The sequence below is a fragment of the Schistocerca cancellata genome, chromosome 9 (assembly GCF_023864275.1).
Source record: "Schistocerca cancellata isolate TAMUIC-IGC-003103 chromosome 9, iqSchCanc2.1, whole genome shotgun sequence".
Classification (NCBI taxonomy): Eukaryota; Metazoa; Arthropoda; class Insecta; order Orthoptera; family Acrididae; genus Schistocerca; species Schistocerca cancellata.
Genome location: NC_064634.1, coordinates 59,683,207 through 59,695,216, shown reverse-complemented (window position 1 = coordinate 59,695,216; position 12,010 = coordinate 59,683,207). Strand labels below are relative to the sequence as shown.

At 44.8% G+C, this 12,010-nt stretch overlaps 1 protein-coding gene across 4 annotated transcripts in view; it reads right to left on the bottom strand.

Moving 5' to 3' along the window:
- The window catches only part of LOC126100793 (fatty acyl-CoA reductase wat-like), a 253,262-nt gene that overhangs the window by 118,196 nt on the left and 123,056 nt on the right, over positions 1–12,010 (bottom strand). The gene's annotated exons all lie outside the window — the stretch shown is intronic.

The window sequence follows — 12,010 nt, the reverse complement described above, 5'->3', positions numbered from 1 at the left end:
TCCGACCGCCGTGTCATCCACAGTTGAGGATGCGGATAGGAGGGGCGTGTGGTCAGCACACCGCTCTCCCGGTCGTTATGACGCTTTTCTGTGACCGGAGCCGCTACTATTCGGTCAAGTACCTCCTCAATTGGCATCACGAGGCTGAATGCACCCCGAAATCAACCCCGTAAACAAACAGCGATTGGCATTCACCTGTTCTGGTTATTCAGCTCAGTTCGTACAGCCCCGTCCCCCTTTTTTTTACTTCAAGAATATCAGTGCAGATACCCCGGTTTGCCCCCCCCCCCCCCCCTAAATATGGGCCTTCAAGGAGGATTCCTGCAGGTAAGAAAGACAGAGACGGCATCCAATGGAGCAAGTCATGTCGGACTGAGACGGAAGTGTATCACTACGCTAGGGAAGAGCTTTATCTAGTACTGAATGCTGAATGTTTGATGACGTGACCCCATAATAAACATTTAAGAGATGGTGTTTAAGAGAATCGCTCGGAAGAATCAATGTGAAAGAAGTCAGACACTAAAGTACAGTGAAATTACGAGATGAGTTTGAAGTTATATAAGGCTGTAGATAGTACGATAATGAATATCAGAGTAGACACTAAAGTACAGTGAAATTACGAGATGAGTTTGAAGTTATATAAGGCTGTAGATAGTACGATAATGAATATCAGAGGAACATGCGTATATGAAAACTTCAGTCACAAAGCTTGGTAGACAAATATACGTGCAAGGAATGTAATTGCGAAGAACCTTTTACTAACAAAAGAAACCAATTCAGAGATGAAAGAAGAATATACAAAAATGTTCTGGAAAATACAGGAATACAGTAATGCAAATCACTTAGGAGCCAAACAAATACGAAATGCAGGGAAGCCAAGATGCAAAGAATACAGAAAAATGAGAGTAAATTGACAGAAAAATGATCACTACAAGGACTCACTGAGTTTATAGAAAAGTCACAACAACCATCGGTGAAACGAAAAACAAGAGCTCCAAAATTAATAAGAATGCAAAGGAGAGCGAGGTTAGATGGAAAGAGTACATTCTAGGCCTCTAAGAGGGTGAAGAGTTGCAAGATAAGGTGATAGAAGAAGAAATGGAAGTCGATATGAAAGACCCAGAGGATCCAGCATTATAGTTTAACAGAGCTTTGGAAGACTTGCGATCACAGAAGGGATAGATAACATTCCGTCGGAATATCTAAAATCATTGGGGGACGTGGCTCCCAAACGGCTATTCCAGTTGGTGATCTATGAGATAGGAGACATACCTTCACATGTTCGGGAAAAGATCATCCATTCAGTTACGAAGATAGCGAGAACAGGTAATTGCGAGAACTATCACGCAATCGGTCTAACAGTTCATACATCCAAGATGCTGACAAGCATAATATACAGAAGAAGGGAAAAAAATCTGAGGATCGGTTAGATGACATTTTCCTAGGTTTTCGGGAAGGTAAAGGCACTAGAGAGGTAATTCTGACGTTGCGCTCAATGATGGGAGCAATACTTAAGAAAAATGAAGACACATTCACATTATTTGTCGGCCTATAAAAAACTATTCGACAGTGTGAAATGGTGCAAGCTGATCGAAATTCTGATAAAAATAGGAGGAAGCTACAGAAAAAGGCGAATAGTCTGCAGGAACAAAGAAGAACACTAAAAGAGTGAAAGACCAAGAACGAAGTTCTCGGATTAAGGAGTGTAAGACAGGGATGTAATCTACTGTTCGATTTATACATCGAAGAAGCAATGGCGGAAATAAAAGAAAGGTTCAAGACTGGAATTAAAATTGAGGAATAAAGGATATGAATCATAAGATTCGCTGATGATATAGCTGTCCTCCATGAAAGTGAAGAAAAATTATAGATTGATGAATGGAACGAGTGCAGAATATGGTTTAAGAATTCGGTTTATTCTTAAACCATATTCTGTACTCGATCCATTCAACTAAGTGACGAGTTGTAGCTGACACAAAATTAGTGATATCATCAAAATTGATGACTGCACAGTAGAAGATATGAAGAAATCCTCCTACCTTGGAAGCAAAATAACACATGATGTGGTAATACAGAAGGATGTTGAAAATTAGGTGCACTGATAAGGTAATACATGAGGAAATTCTCCGCAGAATCGGCGACGGCATATGATGAACAACGACAAAAGGAAGAAGTAGAGTGATACGGTATCTGTTACGACATCAGCGGATAGCATCCGTGGTATATACATCCAACACATAACTATGAACGTTGAGTGCATGCGCTTCTCTGAAAGGTTATCGCAGGAGAGAAATTTGCGGCGAGCCGCATCACACCAGTCAGAAGCCTGACGTAAAAAATTAAAAAAAAAATCAAGCAAGGAATTAGAGAGTCTCTGGTAGATATTGTATTAGTGACAGACATCTGTTAACATCCATACTTAAATTTAGCAACTAAGTGAAGTTGGTGTTATGATGATTGTGTAGTAAGCTTCCGCCAAATTCATTTGCTGTTCACATCTAAGTGTGCTCTCAGAGAAGAAAAGGAAGAATTCTAAGGCCATTTTACTAGTCGTAATATGCAACTTGACCGCTGTGCTTTCTTTCAGCACATACTGGGCTAAGTGGTTTAAAAACGAAGTTGTTCCTCGTCAGTTTCGACTACTTCACTGGACAATTAAAAATTTAAAGTCGTATTACTATATTTCTTGTATTCCAAGACAATATGGCTCGTGAGAAAGCTTGTTTAGCCGTTACAGAATATGGAAGGTGATTCAAAATTATATCTAAAATTATGTTTTACTCAAATGAGGTAAATATGTGTCTATTAACAACGCACCTAACGTGTATGACAGCTTTAGCGCAGAATACTTTCCACGTTTTACACATGATCACAAACAAGTCGAGACCACTATGAAATTTACAAATTATGGCAATTTTTATTTAAATTCTTGTAAATACAGATTTCATGACCAGGAAAGTATCTACTGTTGGCCTGGTAACATAATGTCGAATCACCGAGTATAAGTGAATGATGGTCTGCAGTATGGGGTGATTAGGGTAGATAGTATTGAAATACAAAAAGAAACTACGTAATTATTTTACCGTACTGGCAGATTTCTAAGTGGCAGATAGAAGCTGCGAAAACAGAGTTGGGTAAAAGTATGAATAAAGGCATAAGTGATTAGCTAAATAAGAAAATACTGGGCCAACTCTTACCAGAGGAATGTTAGGAACGAATTAAGATGCTAACGAAATAAATGTCCCAACAAACTGCTCGACACCTTCCTGCACGCAGGAGAAACCGAACTGCTAAACAGTAACGGCGGGCATATATGCCTGACGCTTGAAGTACGTTCGAAGTAACTGTGCTGTTTGTCCTCGTTCACGGTTAAGGTTACGGTTATGGACAAGGCCATAGCGTGCAAGTTAAATGCCGACATTAACTTGCAAGCTCGCCCTTCCTGTTATCGCAAGTTACGTAAGTACCAGGCGTTTAGCAAACAATAGGCATACAATTCAAGATACAACAAACCTATCCCAAACCTACGTCAGGCGCTGCAATCTGGAACCGCAAGACCGCTACGGTCGCAGGTTCGAATCCTGCCTCTGGCATGGATGTTTGTGATGTCCTTAGGTTAGTTAGGTTTAACTAGTTCTAAGTTCTAGGGGACTGATGACCTCAGCAGTTGAGTCCCATAGTGCTCAGAGCCATTTGAACCATTTTTTTGTAAACGAGCTCTTCCGGCCCAGTACTGATATAAAAAAGTCTCTACATTATAAATAATTAATTAGTAGGTGCCCGCCAGTAAGTATGATTATACTTATTTTCTCCGTTACAACCGGCCGCTGTGGCCGAGTGGTTCTAGGCGCTTCAGTCCAGAACCGCGCTGCTGTTACGGTCGCAGGTTCGAATCCTGCCTCGGGCATGGATGTGTGTGCTGTCCTTAGATTAGTTAGATTTATGTAGTTCTAAGTGTAGGGGACTGATGACCTCAGACGTTAAGTCCCATAGTGCTCAGAGCCACCTGAGCCACTTGGTCCGTTACGGCGACGAGCGATGAAAATCCTGAATAGTACTATACATAAAGGTAGAGGTACCTGTTGTAGGACGAGTGCGTTTCAATTGTTTGTGTTTGTGCAGCGGTATCCTATTATCCTTGAATACGTATGAAACTTTTTATGTTTCACTGCGATAATATGACATTTACATTAATCTCTGCTTACGTAAAGCAATTTAAACTTTTTGTAGTCTTTTTGCCACATCGAGACCAGACAGAATTTAGTTTGCACAAATTGTCTCTTTAGGTGGTTCTTCGTTTCAGCTCCTCAGTAATCGTTTAGCTTGTATTGCCACTAAGAATTCTGTGACATCACTGCAGATACAGCCCGAATGCTACTCGCATAGCGAGTACATTAAACTCGCTTCCTAGAAGAGTCTGAATTCACAGAAAATGTTCAAATGCGTGTGAATGCCTAAGTGACCAAACTGCCGAGGTCATAGGTCCCTAGACTTACACACTACTTAAATTAACTTAATCCAACTTACGCTAACAACAAGTGGCAGCGCAATCCGTGACAAGGCGCCTCTAACCGCGCCGCTAAAGTCCACAATCGACTTCCTCCTCAATTTTGCCTGTTCGTGTCCTTTCTCTGATCTTGATAACGTCAAACTCTAACCGCACTTCCTGATTATTTCATTCTCTTCTGCTCATCCTCTGGTGCTGCACCAAGACTTGACTGTCTTTCGATAGTCATCGTCGAAAACACGAATGCGAGCTCCCTAAAGACAACAACATTGTCGGCGAACAAAATCCACGAAACTTACTGATGTTATCTAGTATCTCGTGTACATGCGTTATGAAACCATGAAAATTATGTCGCACCCTGAGAAGCCTTTGAGAATTTTCTCTCCTGTGTCAGCCTCGCAACTTTCTCAGTTATTTGTCATGTACAGCATTCCTGTATCTGACAATCCCTACAATTTTTCCCATCGATGACTTTCCCTGGAACCACAGAAGTGATTCCCTGATGTCTTAACACGTGTCCTATCATCATGCCCATGCCAATGTACGGCTTTCCTTGTCGACTGTGCAGAAAACTACTAAATTTGTTTTCTTATCATGGCACCTATTCTTCTGTAAGATCATACGTCAAACACTTCGATTCTATCCCTTTCGGACTTTCCTGCAGTTGAGCGGATATCTCATATGGAGGATATCGTGTGTTTGTTCACATTCTGTTTGATTCAGAACACGTGGTGATCTGATTCCGTCTTCGGATTAGGGCTACGTAAATTAAAGTGACCTACGAGTAGCATTTCACACTCATTTCAGAATCTTCAGGGGATTTATTACATTATTGCGTTGTAAAATTTGTTTCTATTTTTATTCGATGTTTATCTACTCCCACTCTGGTAAAACTGTATAGCTTATTCACTGGTAATTTTGGAATTATTTCTTGTATTGAAATCTCGTGCAATCATTAATTTATAAATTTTTCTAGTGTAACCAATTTCAGCGACGTGTATTGGCATTGAAACTGGAATTTTCATGCGATCTGTTGTGTTGGCAGAAGAGCCAACACCGTGTTACTAGAGGAGGCCGAAATGCACGCGGTTTAGCTCACGCAGGCTGGCGTGAGGAGGGAAGAACTATTCTGACGTGAGGTCTGGAACATGACAAAGAATTACAATTCAGAAAGCGGACATAATTACTTTGATACTTAACTTTAATCCATTAATGATGAACGTCGCTCTTGACGGTACATGGGTCACAATATTATCTGTTCAGAAGACATAGTAACTGAATATGGCGCCTTGCTAGATCGTAGCAAATGACGTAGCTGAAGGCTATGTTAAACTGTCGTCTCTGCAAATGGGAGCGTCTGTAGTCAGTTGACCATCGCTAGCAAAGTCGGCTGTACACCTGGGGCGCGTGCTAGGGAGTCTCTCTAGACTAGACCTGCCGTGTGGCGGCGCTCGGTCTGCAATCACTGATAGTGGCGACACGCGGGTCCGACGTATGCTAACGGACCGCGGCCGATTTAAAGGCTACCACCTAGCAAGTGTCGTGTCTGGCGGTGACAACACACAGTCTTGTGAAGCAGTAGGTCTCTTGCTTACGCTTGAAATTCACTGTTACGGTTTTACGGAATAAACAATTTTCAGCAACCAGGGTAAGTCGTTGCTAATGCCATTAATTCGAAATCGAGCGCTGGGGCTACCTGACTGTGGGTCACTGAATTTAAGACGCATGCTACATGTTATTGAGTATTAAGGGAATTAGGTAGCACTTGGAGAAGACATTTGTCCATGCACGTATCGGATCTACACTCCTGGAAATTGAAATAAGAACACCGTGAATTCATTGTCCAAGGAAGGGGAAACTTTATTGACACATTCCTGGGGTCAGATACATCACATGATCACACTGACAGAACAACAGGCACATAGACACAGGCAACAGAGCATGCACAATGTCGGCACTACTACAGTGTATATCCACCTTTCGCAGCAATGCAGGCTGCTATTCTCCCATGGAGACGATCGTAGAGATGCTGGATGTAGTCCTGTGGAACGGCTTGCCATGCCATTTCCACCTGGCGCCTCAGTTGGACCAGCGTTCGTGCTGGACGTGCAGACCGCGTGAGACGACGCTTCATCCAGTCCCAAACATGCTCAATGGGGACAGATCCGGAGATCTTGCTGGCCAGGGTAGTTGACTTACACCTTCTAGAGCACGTTGGGTGGCACGGGATACATGCGGACGTGCATTGTCCTGTTGGAACAGCAAGTTCCCTTGCCGGTCTAGGAATGGTAGAACGATGGGTTCGATGACGGTTTGGATGTACCGTGCACTATTCAGTGTCCCCTCGACGATCACCAGTGGTGTACGGCCAGTGTAGGAGATCGCTCCCCACACCATGATGCCGGGTGTTGGCCCTGTGTGCCTCGGTCGTATGCAGTCCTGATTGTGGCGCTCACCTGCACGGCGCCAAACACGCATACGACCATCATTGGCACCAAGGTAGAAGCGACTCTCACCGCTGAAGACGACACGTCTCCATTCGTCCCACCACTCACGCCTGTCGCGACACCACTGGAGGCGGGCTGCACGATGTTGGGGCGTGAGCGGAAGACGGCCTAACGGTGTGCGGGACCGTAGCCCAGCTTCATGGAGACGGTTGCGAATGGTCCTCGCCGATACCCCAGGAGCAACAGTGTCCCTAATTTGCTGGGAAGTGGCGGTGCGGTCCCCTACGGCACTGCGTAGGATCCTACGGTCTTGGCGTGCATCCGTGCGTCGCTGCGGTCCGGTCCCAGGTCGACGGGCACGTGCACCTTCCGCCGACCACTGGCGACAACATCGATGTACTGTGGAGACCTCACGCCCCACGTGTTGAGCAATTCGGCGGTACGTCCACCCGGCCTCCCGCATGCCCACTATACGCCCTCGCTCAAAGTCCGTCAATTGCACATACGGTTCATGTCCACACTGTCGCGGCATGCTACCAGTGTTAAAGACTGCGATGGAGCTCCGTATGCCACGGCAAACTGGCTGACACTGACGGCGGCGGTGCACAAATGCTGCGCAGCTAGCGCCATTCGACGGCCAACACCGCGGTTCCTGGTGTGTCCGCTGTGCCGTGCGTGTGATCATTGCTTGTACAGCCCTCTCGCAGTGTCCGGAGCAAGTATGGTGGGTCTGACACACCGGTGTCAATGTGTTCTTTTTTCCATTTCCAGGAGTGTATATTGTGTTCGCAAAGTTGCTGTGCAGTTACAACGTGTGTTGGCAATGACACCCACAGTGGCTATACAAGTGTGAACCAGCTTAAGTTTATTGGTGACCACTTTCTGCAGCTTTGTGATGTGTTTCTAACGTACGCAGTGAACTTAGTTTTTAAGTCACAAAGCGTTGACATACAGCATGCATAGGCAACTGCGGTACACTACAGATTTTGCTGTTCCCCAAAGAAAAAAATCAAGTGAAGTAAAGTCTGGTAATCGAGGGGGCCATAGGTTTTTTGGGATGACATGTTCCCCAAAAAACTCTTCCGGAAGAGGCAGTGGCGCCATGGTGCTGAAACCGCAAGTAGTTGATTTCTTGTGCCTTCAGCTGACCTGTGAAATCGTGGATCATTAAACAAAAACCTCTTCTGCTGCGGTTTCACCAAAAAATAAAGGTCCAATGAAGCGCCGTCTGGATATTGCTACCAGTACTCCAGTTTTATGATCTTGCGATGGTCTTTCAAGCACGGGACGAGGATTCCCCGTTGACTATAGTCATACGTTTTGTGTGTTAACATGACGATAGAGCTGGAAGCAGGCCTCGTCTGTACAGAAGTTGACGTCAAGTATATCAGTGGTATTCCTCTCAATAATATACGTAAACCATTTGTAGTAACGGATTAGCTTTTCATGATCCGTATCTTTCAATTCTTGCACTGCTGTCTCTTTGCACGAGACCAGTTACTGTGTTTTCCTAAACACTTTATATGCGGTTGCAAGCCCGATATTTTTTCCCTTTCCCAATTTGCGCAATGATTTTGCAGGGCTCTGGTGCATAAAGTCGGAAATATCTAACAACTTTTTGTTTAGTTTGAATGGTCTTGCACTTCGTTCGACATCTAATACTGAGCCTGTCTCTCGAAATTTCTCAGTAAGTTGACGAACTGCATTATGATGAAGTGCAGCTGTTTCCGGGAATGTTTCAGAAAATGCCTCCTGCACTAAATCTGTATATTTATCGCCTTATCGTAACACATGATCAACAAGAACAATACGTTCCTCAGATGCAGGTACCACAATTTAAAAACAAACTGAAGATCTGAACACTACACATCACATTTAGTTTCCATCAACCGAACAAAGCAGTTAAATGTTACTCAAAAGTAGCGCTAATTGAGAAACATTGCGTATCTATAAAAAAAAAAGTGCTGTCAGCTTGCGTTCTGCCAGTCTTTCTTCCGAACTACCAACGTAACCTACTTCCGTAGTCCGTAATGCAACGAACAGCAGCTTCCAGCATGTACTGTATAACGTACGAATCAAACACTTGTAGCAGCGCAAAGTGCATTTGCGTTACTTGCGAATAACCTCGCGCCTCCTCCTTTCGCTGCGATTGGCGTGAACTCACCTATCGGCAATGAAAATATCAGATCGCTTTATACATGTGCCAAATTCACATTCTGGGGTTTAAATTCTGGGCACAAAATGTATCTGTTGCACGAGTACTTGTAATTTCATGAGGTAGGAAGGAGACATGCAGAATCCGCCGTTCATTTCCGTGCAATACTGAGTTCCAGACGCAGAGTCTCAGAAATTTCTTTCTGAAATTGACATCTAAATTTGATGCTAGTATTCTCGCGAAGTGAAATGTTTCTTATGTTCTCTTTGGATCGTCCGTCGCACTGTACTTTGCTGGGTGGTCCAGTATTCCGTTACCTTTGTTACAAAGTCATTTCTGAGACTCGTCTATACTTTCATCTCTCTTTGGTTTGCTCTAAATCGACAATCTATATTCTTCATCAGGGATAGCAATGTCATCGTCAAATAATGCTCATCATGTGTTTCACTTTATATTCGCATTCGACAGAGCGATGGGAAATTAGTTTACTGCAGTATTCATTAAGTCGGATAGAAAAACGAGAAGACTACCCAGTACACTGACAGTGACTGAGTGTAGTTGGCATGCGCCCCTCTGTCTGCTGTAAGCAGTTCCTATTGCAAACTCCTAGGCTTATTAGATATACACTACTGGCCATTAAAATTGCTACACCATAAAGAAATGCAGATGATAAACGGGTATTCACTGGACATATATATTATACTAGAACTGACATCTTATTACATTTTCACGCAATTAGGGTGCATAGATCCTGAGAAATCAGTACCCACAAAAACCACCTCTGGCAGTAATAACGGCCTTGATACGCCTGGGCATTGAGTCAAAGAGAGCTTGGATGGCGTGTAGAGGTACAGCTGCAGCTTCAACACGATACCACAGTTCATCAAGAGTTGTGACTGCCGTATTGTGACGAGTCAGTTGCTCAGCCACCATTGACCAGACGTTTTCAGTTGATGAGGGATAGAGATCTGGAGAATGTGCTGGTCAGGGTAGCAGTCGAACATTTCCTGTATCCAGAAAGGCCCGTACAGGACCTGCAACATGAGGTCGTGCATTATACTACTGAAATGTAGGGTTTCGCAGGGATCGAATGAAAGGTAGAGCCACGGGTGGTAAGACATCTGAAATGCAACATCCACTGTTCAAAGTGCCGTCAATGCGAACAAGAGGTGACCGAGACGTGTAACCAATGGCACCCCATACCATCACGCCGGGTGATACGCCAGTATGGCGATGACGAATACACACTTTCAATGTGCGTTCACCGCGATGTCGCCCAACACGGATGCGACCATCATGATGCTGTAAACAGAACCTGGATTCAACCGAAAAAATGACGTTTTGCCATTTGTACACCCAGTTTCGTCGTTGAGTACACTATTGCAGGCGCTCCTGTCTGTGATGCAGCGTCAAGGGTAACCGCAGCCACGGTCTCCGAGCTGATAGTCCGTGCTGCTGCAAACGTCGTCGAACTGTTCGTGCACATGGTTGTTGTCTTGCAAACGTCCCCATCTGTTGACCCAGGGATCGAGACGTGGCTGCACGATCCGTTACAGCCATGCGGATAAGATGCCTGTCATCTCGACTGCTAGTGATACGAGACCGTTGTGATCCAGCACGGCGTTCCGTATTACCCTCCTGAACTCACCGATTCCTCATTCTGCTAACAGTCATTGGATTTCGACCAACGCAAGCAGCAATCTCGCGATACGATAAACCGCAATCGCGATAGGCTACAATCCGACCTTTATCAAAGTCGGAAACGTGATGGTACGCATTTGTCCTCCTTACACGAGGCATCACAACAACGTTTCACCAGGCAATGCCGGTCAACTGGTGTTTGTGTATGAGAAATCGGTTGGAAACTTTCCTCGTGTCAGTACGTTGTAGTGTCGCCACCGGCGCCAACCTTGTGTGAGTGCTCTGAAAAGCTGATGATTTGCATATCACAGCATCTTCTTCCTGTCGGTCAAATTTCGCGTCTGTAGCACGTCATCTTCATGGTGTAGCAATTTTAATGGCCAGTAGTGTAGTTATGATAAGGCACCACACCCGCAAAGGTACCATTTGGGTGTAAAGTAAATTTGAACATCATATCACTATGAGATCTCCAGCTTCCCAATACGCGCTACAGGAGCTCGTGGCGTGCCCAGTGTCTCGAGAACTCACAGTCCGTGGAGCACCACAGTCAAGAGCTGCTGCACGCGCAGGAGTTACGGCTGACACTTAAAGTCACTACGAGTTCAAGAGTGATTGTATGCAAGGCTTATGCAAACACACCAGTTCCTGGCAGCTGCTGTTGTTGTAGTCGGACTGTAAAGGTATGTGATGTAACTACACTCCTGGAAATTGAAATAAGAACACCGTGAATTCTTTGTCCCAGGAAGGGGAAACTTTATTGACACATTCCTGGGGTCACATACATCACATGATCACAGTGACAGAACCACAGGCACATAGACACAGGCAACAGAGCATGCACAATGTCGGCACTAGTACAGTGTATATCCACCTTTCGCAGCAATGCAGGCTGCTATTCTCCCATGGAGACGATCGTAGAGATGCTGGATGTAGTCCTGTGGAACGGCTTGCCATGTCATTTCCACCTGGCGCCTCAGTTGGACCAGCGTTCATGCTGGACGTGCAGACCGCGGGAGACGACGCTTCATCCAGTCCCAAACATGCTCAATGGGGGACAGATCCGGAGATCTTGCTGGCCAGGGTAGTTGACTTACACCTTCTAGAGCACGTTGGGTGGCACGGGATACATGCGGACGTGCATTGTCCTGTTGGAACAGCAAGTTCCCTTGCCGGTCTAGGAATGGTAGAACGATGGGTTCGATGACGGTTTGGATGTACCGTGCACTATTCAGTGTCCCCTCGACGATCACCAGTGGTGTA